The sequence below is a fragment of the Microtus ochrogaster genome, linkage group LG8 (genome assembly GCF_000317375.1).
Source record: "Microtus ochrogaster isolate Prairie Vole_2 linkage group LG8, MicOch1.0, whole genome shotgun sequence".
Classification (NCBI taxonomy): domain Eukaryota; kingdom Metazoa; phylum Chordata; class Mammalia; order Rodentia; family Cricetidae; genus Microtus; species Microtus ochrogaster.
In genome coordinates this window covers 1736455-1745701 of record NC_022033.1, presented here as the reverse complement: position 1 = coordinate 1745701, position 9247 = coordinate 1736455, and the positions used below count along the sequence as shown (strand labels likewise).

At 51.4% G+C, this 9247-nt stretch overlaps 1 protein-coding gene across 2 annotated transcripts in view; it reads left to right on the top strand.

Moving 5' to 3' along the window:
* The first annotated feature begins 3232 nt into the window (after positions 1–3232).
* Positions 3233–9247, top strand: part of Osbpl2 (oxysterol binding protein like 2) — a 46926-nt gene continuing 40911 nt past the window's right edge. The window contains exons 1-2 of one of the 2 annotated variants that reach the window (XM_026787132.1): positions 3233–3546; positions 3874–3968. The gene's annotated coding sequence lies outside the window, so the exon portion shown is untranslated. The remainder of the gene's footprint in view (positions 3547–3873; positions 3969–9247) is intronic. The other variant, XM_005362751.3, reaches the window with a different exon arrangement.

The following is a 9247-nucleotide window of genomic DNA, read 5'->3' as shown; positions in this document are numbered from 1 at the left end:
TGGGGAACACCACTTTTCCTGCTTTATTTTGGCAGAGTTTAATGGGTGCAGCTTGTTCATGTCCCAAAGCCATAGGGGAGAAAAAGAATAAGAAAAAGCCCTTTGCTGCTGCTATTGATAACTTGTCTCTTCACGAGGCGGGTTCAACCTAAAAATACCCTCCCTCCCCGACAGGGAAGCCAGCGTCGTCACGTTGCAGAGGAGACTTGAAAGTTGCCTGGGAAGAATCAGCTAAGCCACGTGAGCTGGGCCAGGCCTCTGTGGCCAGGCTGCCCACTGGCAGCCTGCTTCGTGTCCCCACAGAAGATTCCATGGGCATGCCTGAGGAGAGAGAGTGGAAGTGTGCTCTGCCAGGGATCTGGGAATGCGGGGTGGAGATGGCCTCAGGTTGGCGTCAACAGCAGGGGCCAGGTGGGGCCACAGTACCAAGGCACCCAGTTCCTGGTTGCCACACCCTGGCCCAGCTGGTCTACAAACAGGCTGAGATGAGGAGATTGCACTCTGGCAAGGAGGTAGGAGGGAAGCGGGTGAAGGGCCGAGGGTGGCGGGCAGCCCGGCCTTGGGCAAGCTGCAGCTCTCTTCTAGAATGGGAAACGTAAATCTCTCTCTCTTCTGCCTCCTTCAGGGCTGAAGATAGGGAACAGGAAGATGTAGTGCATGTTTCTATCCGGCTGTGACCACCCACAGCACCAGCTGTGGTCAAGGGAGGTCCGTGTGGGGGTCATGAGAGCCACAGACAGATGGCTTGCCCACAGGCATGGGGTAGCCACCTCCCTTGTCAAGAAGACAAAGGGGTGAGCTAGAAATTCAGTCAGGGAGCCTCTGCCCTCCATCCTAAGACCTCGGAGTTGTCTTGGCCTCCAAGATCTATTCTGTCACATCCCACCTCCATTTGGGACTGGAAGGTACCCTTCATTCATACCATGTGGGGGTGGGGTGGCACCCCTTATAGCATCCCCTATAGGGTGTGCTCTCATCCAGGTCCCAGGAACAGTTTAGGAAGGAACATGTCCCCAAACAGTCCCTTGAACCAGCACTTCTCAGACGCCAAGAGCATTCTCAAAGCCGCAGCTAGTTGGGGGCCTTGTGACATGGAACCTGATCTCATGGCCCTCAGACATAGTCCCCTCAGGGAACTCTGGGCATTGTGTCCAGGGCACATCATGGACTGCTGGCCCATGAGACTTCTCTGGGCCTCAGCACCAGGAGACACGTAACTGGGTCGAGATTCAGTCTGACATCTGTAGAGTGGGAGAGATGACACATGTCTCCTTAGTCAGCTGCTGAGATGGGGGAGCCGGATAGGACACGTCCATCATGGGACACTTGGGGGTCATTTCAACCATCTTCACTGTCATGGCAGGACCCAGAGCCACCCCTGTCCCTTTCTATGCCCAATGAGTCCATGTCTAGAGAACGTTGCTAAAGAATTAGCCACTGTGTGAGGCATTGGCGAGGGCACCTCCAACTTTGTCCCAAAGAGCCCCCTCACTGACTTAGGGGTGCTGACTCACCCCGTCCTGCACCTAAGGCTGCTGAAAGCAGCCCCCTGGCTCCCGCCTGTTAAAAGGGGTGGAGAGCCAGGTGCACACCGGTTGTCTCAGCCCTTGACAGGTAAAGGCAAGGGGGTGAGGAATTCAAGGCTATCCCTTGGCTGCAGGAGCTTGAAGAAGGGTGGTTCGAACGCCACCCCAGCCCCAGGGACCATCTGAGGTCAGCCTACCATGGCTTGGGTCCTGAAGACCCAGAGACCGTCCAGCCCAGATGGCAGGGCCCTGAAGCTTGAAGTAAGAAAGCAGGTGCTCCCTGAAGCCTGTCCTTTGCACAGGGACTGGTCTTGGAGGTTTAGGTGAGGGTGTGGCTGGTGATGGGTTTGAGGGACTCTAAGCTGGACTTGGCCAGCCACCCCCCAAAAACTGCAGAACCTGGTCAGCCTATCTCCGTGGCAACCAGCTAGCCGTCCTTGTCCTGGCTGGGGGGCCAGCTGCCGCACCCTTCCATCAGCCCTCAGCGGGCTGGAGTTGCTTTCTTCAGAGGTAACCATGGCAACGCCTTTGTTTCGGAGGCCTGGCCCGCCTTCCTCTGTCTCTCTCTTTAGGAGCAGAGCGTGCAGGGGGCTCTTTTCCAGTCCTAGCACGTCTCCCCAGTGCCATTGACAAGGGGCCACCAGAAAGCCAAGCTGCCCCTGGGGTGGGAGCCAGAGAGGCAGACAGGGTCTGCTCTGCTACAAAGACCCATGCACTCGCTCTGTGTTTGCAGAGCGCAGGAGCATCTGCAGAGTGGACCACAGAGGCAGCCAGGGGTCTCCGTGTGGGGCAGGATCCTTCAGCACGGGCTGAAGGTCATATATACATCATGATCTGTGGTTCAGGGGGATTCAGAAACCCTTTGGCAAAAGCACAGACTGGCTTAGAAGAATCCCAGTTAGTCGAGCAACTGGAAAGCCTAGGAGAAACGTCAGGTGCAGCTGGCTCTGGGGGACTTAGGGGTCTCGCTTCCTCCTTGGCTTCACGCTCTCAAGCCGGCAGACACCTATGGGAGCCCCAGACTCCAGTATTCTCTCACCTCACTTGCTTCTCGGAAGGTTTGTAGAAGACAAGAGACCTCTAACTTACTTCCCTCTGGTCTGATATTGAGCTGAACGTCCTGGCTAGGACAGGACCACACACGCCTGTCCCTATGCAATTCCTGTAACTGGGAAAGTCCTATGTGAGCCAGTAGCCATCTTGTTTCATGTCACCCCACCTGTCTCAAACCAGTCCACCGTTCAAATGATATGGAGCCTGGTGAGCCTTGGCTGCAGAGGAAACTGAGTGCTCATGGAGGTCAGTTAGCTTTCCTGAGGCCAAACAGCTGGCAAGGATGCCCGTTGCAGACGTGTGCCCAGAAATTGCTGGCCTTAACCAGAAGCCACTGCAAACCGCAGGGCGCCTAAGGGTGTTAAACAGGAGAGACCGGCCAGCGGGGCAGCTGCAGGGGTGAATTGGCCCCAGGCTATGTAGAGCCACGTTTGTTGCGCGAAGGCCAAGGCGACTTTGGTCGTTTGTCTAGTCCTTAGGAACCGTCAGAAACACCTCTGGGGGTCCGTAGTGGAAGGGCGGGTCTAGCCCAGCGCCAGCCGGATGGTCCACGCCCAGCCACCTGACTCACTGTTTGTAAACTAGCCTCTCCCAAGGCCACGCCCCTTCCTTCTTCTTCCCCCCCCGCCCCCTTCGTCCTAGCTTCAGTATCTGCAGAAATCCACCTTTTCCAAGCGCTGATTGGCTGAACGCGCCGCCACTCCCCCGTGTGGGCCGGACTCCGAAGGGGCCGACGGAGAGGCCGTACGGAGAACGTGATCAGCATAGCCCCGCCCCCGACGCGACCTGCGGGCAGGGCGCCGATTGGACGGGCTGCGGATGACGAACACGGCGCGGGGCGCGGCGAGCGGCGCGGCCGGCTGTGGGTCGGAGAGGCGCGGGCCGCACTTCCGCCCGGGTGTCAGTGGGTTGCGGGTTGGTTGCGGGCCGCGGGCGGGGTCGGCGGCGCTGCGGGTACTGCGTTCAGGTGAGTGGGCCGCGGCGGGGCGGAGCGGGCGAGGACGGGGCTCAGGGAGGCCCGCGGGCTGCCTAGGCCTCAGCCGGCTGCTCCCGGGCTGGAGAGTCGGGGCGCTAGGCCGCCGCCGCCGGGAGTGTGGACGACCGTGCACTGGACGGGGGCCCCCGTGGGACTCGTGCGAGGTCCGCGGTCGCGCGCGAGGCACTCCAGCGTTCTCGGGGCTTCCCGTCCGCGCTGCGGTCGGTAAGCTGCGCATCCCGTCGGGGCGCGCGCGCGAAACTTGGTGCCCGCGGTGGCCTCACGTCGGAGGTCCTCTCTCTGTCTCTCTCTCCGCAGAGTCGGGCGAGCCTTCAAACTCCTGTGCCGGGGAGGCAGCCAGGGCCGTCAGCTCTGCGCAGAACCAGCCCCTCCGCGCCCCGTGGGCCCAGCAGGTAGGTGGAGGTGGCGGCGCGCAGTCCGACTTGAGGGTCCCGGCTCCTCCGAGACGCTGCGCCCTCGTCCTGGGGCAGCTCAGTCTCCGGAGGAGGACAGGCTTTTGGGGTATCCCTTTTGGGTCGGCCTTGGCACGTCAGGTGGTTCTGTGGGGCTCCATACACACTTCCCGGAGGCCCGCGTTCGGGCTTGGCTCCACACCGTCGGAGATATTGGAAGGACAGCTCCTGAGTGGGGTCTCCCGTCCTGGGCAGCTCCTAGTTGTCCCCGCAGAGAGCGCGCCCTTCCTAACTGCCACCCGCCCCGTCTCCCACCTTCGTTTCTGTTTGTGGCCGGTGACATCGCCTGTACCAGTAGGAGATACATATGATCAGTTGTGTGCAGTGGGCGCTGGCGAGCAACAGGTGTTCCAAGTGTTAGTTCACTGCCGTGAGTAAGGGGAGCAGGAGTGCTTGGGCGGACACCGGCTCCATTGTCTCCAGCACCTCCCATGGTGCCATGTAAAGGCTGGCAATGAGGAAACGGGTGGCTGCATGCCCTCCATGGAACCTGCCTTCCCGTCTGCCCCAGGTACAGTCTAGGCATAACTCTTATCTCAAGGGGCGATAATTTTGAGCAATTATTTGTTCTAGATCATTAGACGCATGATTCTTACAGCCGTCACTAGCATCCTTATTCCTGAGGAATGGAGAGGTCGAGTAGCTTGCGGCAGGTCACAGAGCAGTGGGTTACGTAGCAAAGGCGCCGTAACTCAGGAGTTCCTTTTTCTCTTCTCTTTTGCCTTGCTAGAGATGAACATGGTGTAATGCCTGTCAGACAAGTGATCAACCTCTGCGCTATTTCCTCAGCCGCAATTTCACATTATTAAAAAAAGCTTTATTTTGGCATTATAATTATATCATTTCCTCCTTCTCTTTCATCTCTCCAAATCCCCTTTGTTCTCTTTCAGACTCATGACTTCTGTTTCTTTTTTTTTTGGTTTTTCGAGACAGGGTTTCTCTGTGGCTTTGGAGCCTGTCCTGGAACTAGCTCTTGTAGACCAGGCTGGTCTCAAACTCACAGAGATCCGCCTGCCTCTGCCTCCCAAGTGCTGGGATTAAAGGCGTGCGCCACCACAGCCCGGCATGATTTCCGTTTCTTTATTGTTTCATATGTGTGTATGTACATATGTATCCTTAAATACATAAAGCGACCAGCTCAGTGCATGCCATGTTATTTGTATGTATGCTTTCACGGCATTGGTATTGGGTACCAGTTGATGTGCTCTTCACATGTTTCTGTTGTTACTTTTGAGGCAGCATCTTACATAACTCAGGGTAGACTATGGTGCTGCCGAGAATGACCTTGAACTGGCATCCTTTCCACGCCCCTGTCCTGGGGCCTGTACCACAGCCCCTGGCAAGTTCATGTTCTTTTTTTTTTATTTATTTTTTTTAATTTTTGGTTTTTCGAGACAGGGTTTCTCTGTGGCTTTGGAGCCTGTCCTGGAACTAGCTCTGTAGACCAGGCTGGTCTCGAACTCACAGAGATCCACCTGCCTCTGCCTCCTGAGTGCTGGGATTAAAGGCGTGCGCCACCACTGCCCGGCATTCATGTTCTTTTTGTTGTTTTGTTTTTGAGACAGAGTCTCACTGTGTAACATTGGCTGAGCTCCAACTTGAATTGTAGATCTGCCTGCCTCTGTCTTTCAAGTGTTGGGATTAAAGGTGTGTGCCACCGTGCCTGACAATATAAACATGTTTTAAAAAGAATGTGAAACAAGGAATGATGATATGTACCTTTAATCTTACCATTCTGAGAGGCCAGCAAATATCTGAATTCAAGTTCTAGGCCTGCAAAGGACACATAGTAAGACCCTATCTCAAAATGTAACAAAAACTATTAGCATAAATTAAGTATATTTTATTAGCATATGTTAACTATGCATTTAATGAGTTTCATTATGACATTTTCATACATGTTACATAATATACTTTGATCAGATTCATCCTCTTTGTTCCCTTCTCATGCCTACCTCCCCAAGTTTTCCATTCTCTTTCCATTATATATTTTTTTAAATTACGTTTTAAAAATTTATTCTATGTATGTGTGTATGTTTCATCGTGTACATGTTGAGGTCATTGGACAACTAGGTGGAGTTGGTTCAAGTCTTTGGGCTTGGCAGTGAGTGCCTTTACCCAGTGAGCTATGTATCTTGCCCATGAGTTCACTTTTTTTTTTTTTTTTTTTTTTTTGTGATTTTTTTTTTTTTTTTTTTTTGTGAGAGGGGTTTGTTGCTGTTGTTTGAGTGCTGGGATTAAAGGCATATTCCACTATGCATTGTTAAATTCACATCTTAAACAGAACTCCATCCTCACTTTCAACATACAACAAACATGTTTTGGGGGAGGTTATTTTTGAGGCAGGGTCTCTCCACATTGCCCTGACTGTCCCAGAACTCATGGTGTTGTATTTGGACTTTGTTTTGACCACCAGCTCCTAAATAATGACGAGGAGACTGACTTATTATGAAATCTTGGTCTTATCTTAGACTTGTTCCCAGCTAGCTCTTAAAACTTAAATTAACCTATTTATATTAATCTACGTTCTGTTATATGACTTGTTACCTCATACCGTATGTCTGACTTCCTGTGCATCTTGCTGGTGAATCTCCTGCCACGTAGATTCTTCCCCAAGTTCCTCTCTCACCCTGGAAGGCCCACATATCTCTCCTGCCTAGATATCTGGCTATTCAGCTCTTTATTATACCAATCAGAAGGTGCCTTAGGCAGGTAAGATAAAACAGAGACATCTCTTTGCACAGTGTGATCAAATAACCTGCAACACTGTCTAGACCAGGCAGACCTCAGACTCCCAGAGATCCACCTGGCTCTGCCTCCCGAGTGCTGGGATTAAAGTTGTGCTCCATCTTGCTTAGCCTAACTTTCAATATTAAGGTTTTTATAATCCCAGCATTTAGGAAGGCTGAATTAGGAGGACTGAGGGTTTAGGCAACTCGGGCTACAGAGTAAGTTCCCGTGTCAAAACAGAAAACAAACATCAGAAACCTCGTGGGACTTAGGATTTGTTTGTTTGTTTTTTGTTGTTGTTGGGTTTTTTTTTTTTTGAATTTTTTGAGACAGGGTTTCTCCATAGCTTTTTGGTTCCTGTCCTGGAACTAGCTCTTGTAGACCAGGCTGGCCCCAACTCACAGAGATCCGCCTGCCTCTGCCTCCTGAGTGCTGGGATTAAAGGCGTGCGCCACTACCGCCTTTAATCGGATTTGCTTTTTGAGACAGGGTTTCTCTGTGTAGTCCTGACTGTCCTGGAACTCACTCTGTAGACAAGGCTGGCCTCAAACTCTTGGAGATCTGCCTGTCTCTGCCTCCGAGTTTATGAATTCCGAGTGCCATTGAATTCCTGCCACATACCTTTGGAGATACTGTGAGTTCTTGTTCACAAAGGCAATTGAAAATATAACTTTACTTTTGTTTTTGTTTTTTTTCAAAACAGGGTTTCTCTTGTAGCTTTGGAGCCTGTCCTGGAACTAGCCCTTGTAGGCCAGGCTGGCCTCGAACTCAGATCCGCCTGCCTCTGCCTCCCGAGTGCTTGGATTAAAGGCGTGCGCCACCACCGCCCAGCTTTCTTTTCTTGTTTGTTTATTTAAGATTTAGTGTGTGTGTATATATTGTACACTTCAGCGGTACCAGTGATTGCTGGAAACAGAACTCCCAGAGAGCAACAAAAATTAACCACCGTCTCTCTGGGCCCTGCTATTTCTTTTTTTGATTAGAACATTTTTGTTGCATTTTAATTCTCTATGCTGCCTAAAATGAAGTTTACTGCATCTTGAAAATGATTTCTCTGATACTCTTGGAAAGCTTTGCCTGCTTCATCTTAGTTGTTCAGGTATGGGGACAGATGCCTCTGGGTTGAAGCTGTGTGACAGCCTTCACTGTAGTTGACTGTGGAGGGGAGAGAGGAAGGCTTGAGGTAGGGGCCTGGGTCCTGGCTGTTCGCTAGCTAGGAGCAGTCACTGTTTCTTCTTACCTTCTGTGCTTTGCCTTAAAAAAGCGTAACTGAGAAGAATGTAGGTAAAATGTAGCCATATGTAGGTAGGTGCAGTAGGGCACCTTGGCTCCTCCCCCCGCAGGGTGAGAAAGACACATAGGAGTGACACTACACACGACATAAATACAGTGTGGAGAGTCCAGAGAACCTTGGCCAGGCAGGTCCGTGCTTTGGTGGAATGCATTGCTGAGAAATGAAGGTCATCAAGCTATGTTCTACTTATAAAACCACTCCTGGACACTTGAGGGCATGTTTTTTTTGTTTTGTTTTGTTTTAAATAAGTTTCTACCTTGAGAAATGCTTTTTAAAAATATTTACTTATTTATTTGTTATATACTGTCTGTGTGTGTGTCTGCAGGCCAGAAGAGGGCACCAGACCTCGTTCCAGATGGTTGTGAGCCACCATGTGGTTGCGGGGAATTGAACTCAAGACCTTTGGAAGAGTAGGCAATGCTCTTAACCACTGAGCCATCTCTCCAGCCCCTGGGCATGTTTACTTTGACTTGCTGTGGGCACTGTGGGTGTAAGGCAATGTCTCCTGGTCATCACCTGCTTCCATTTGGATGTTGACATCTGATGTTCTGCTTAGCACTAGTTGGCCAGTTCAGGGTTTAGTCCCAAACTTTGTATAACATTCAGTTTGATTGAAACAGGTCAGTATTTGAACGTAATTGTTAAATGCTTCAGTCATGGGGCCAATGAGATGGCTGAGGGGATAAAAGCATTTGCCAGGGAGCCTGAGGACCTGAGTTCATTTCCTGGGGCCTTGATAAATGTGGGACGGCAAAACTGACTCCACAGAGTTGTCTGTGGGCCTTTCCTGTGCACTGTTTTGTGTGTGTTACCCTAGAATAAACAGATACATTTTAAAAATACTTCAGGGCTGGAGAAATGGTTTAGTGGTTAAGAGTGCTGATTGCATCTGCGTGAAGACTCACAACTGCCTGTAACTTACATGTGTGGACCACAGACAAAACACCAATAAACATAAATAAAATTTGAAAAATACCTTAATCACCTTTAATCCTAGTACTCGGGAGGCAGAGTTATGCAGATCTCTGTGAGATTGAGGTGAAACTGGTCTACAGAGCGAGTTCCAGGACAGCTAAGTCTACATAAAGAAACTCTGTCTTGGGACTGGAGAGATGGCTCAGCGGTTAAGAGCATTGCCTGCTCTTCCAAAGGTCCTGAGTTCAATTCCCAGCAACCACATGGTGGCTCACAACCA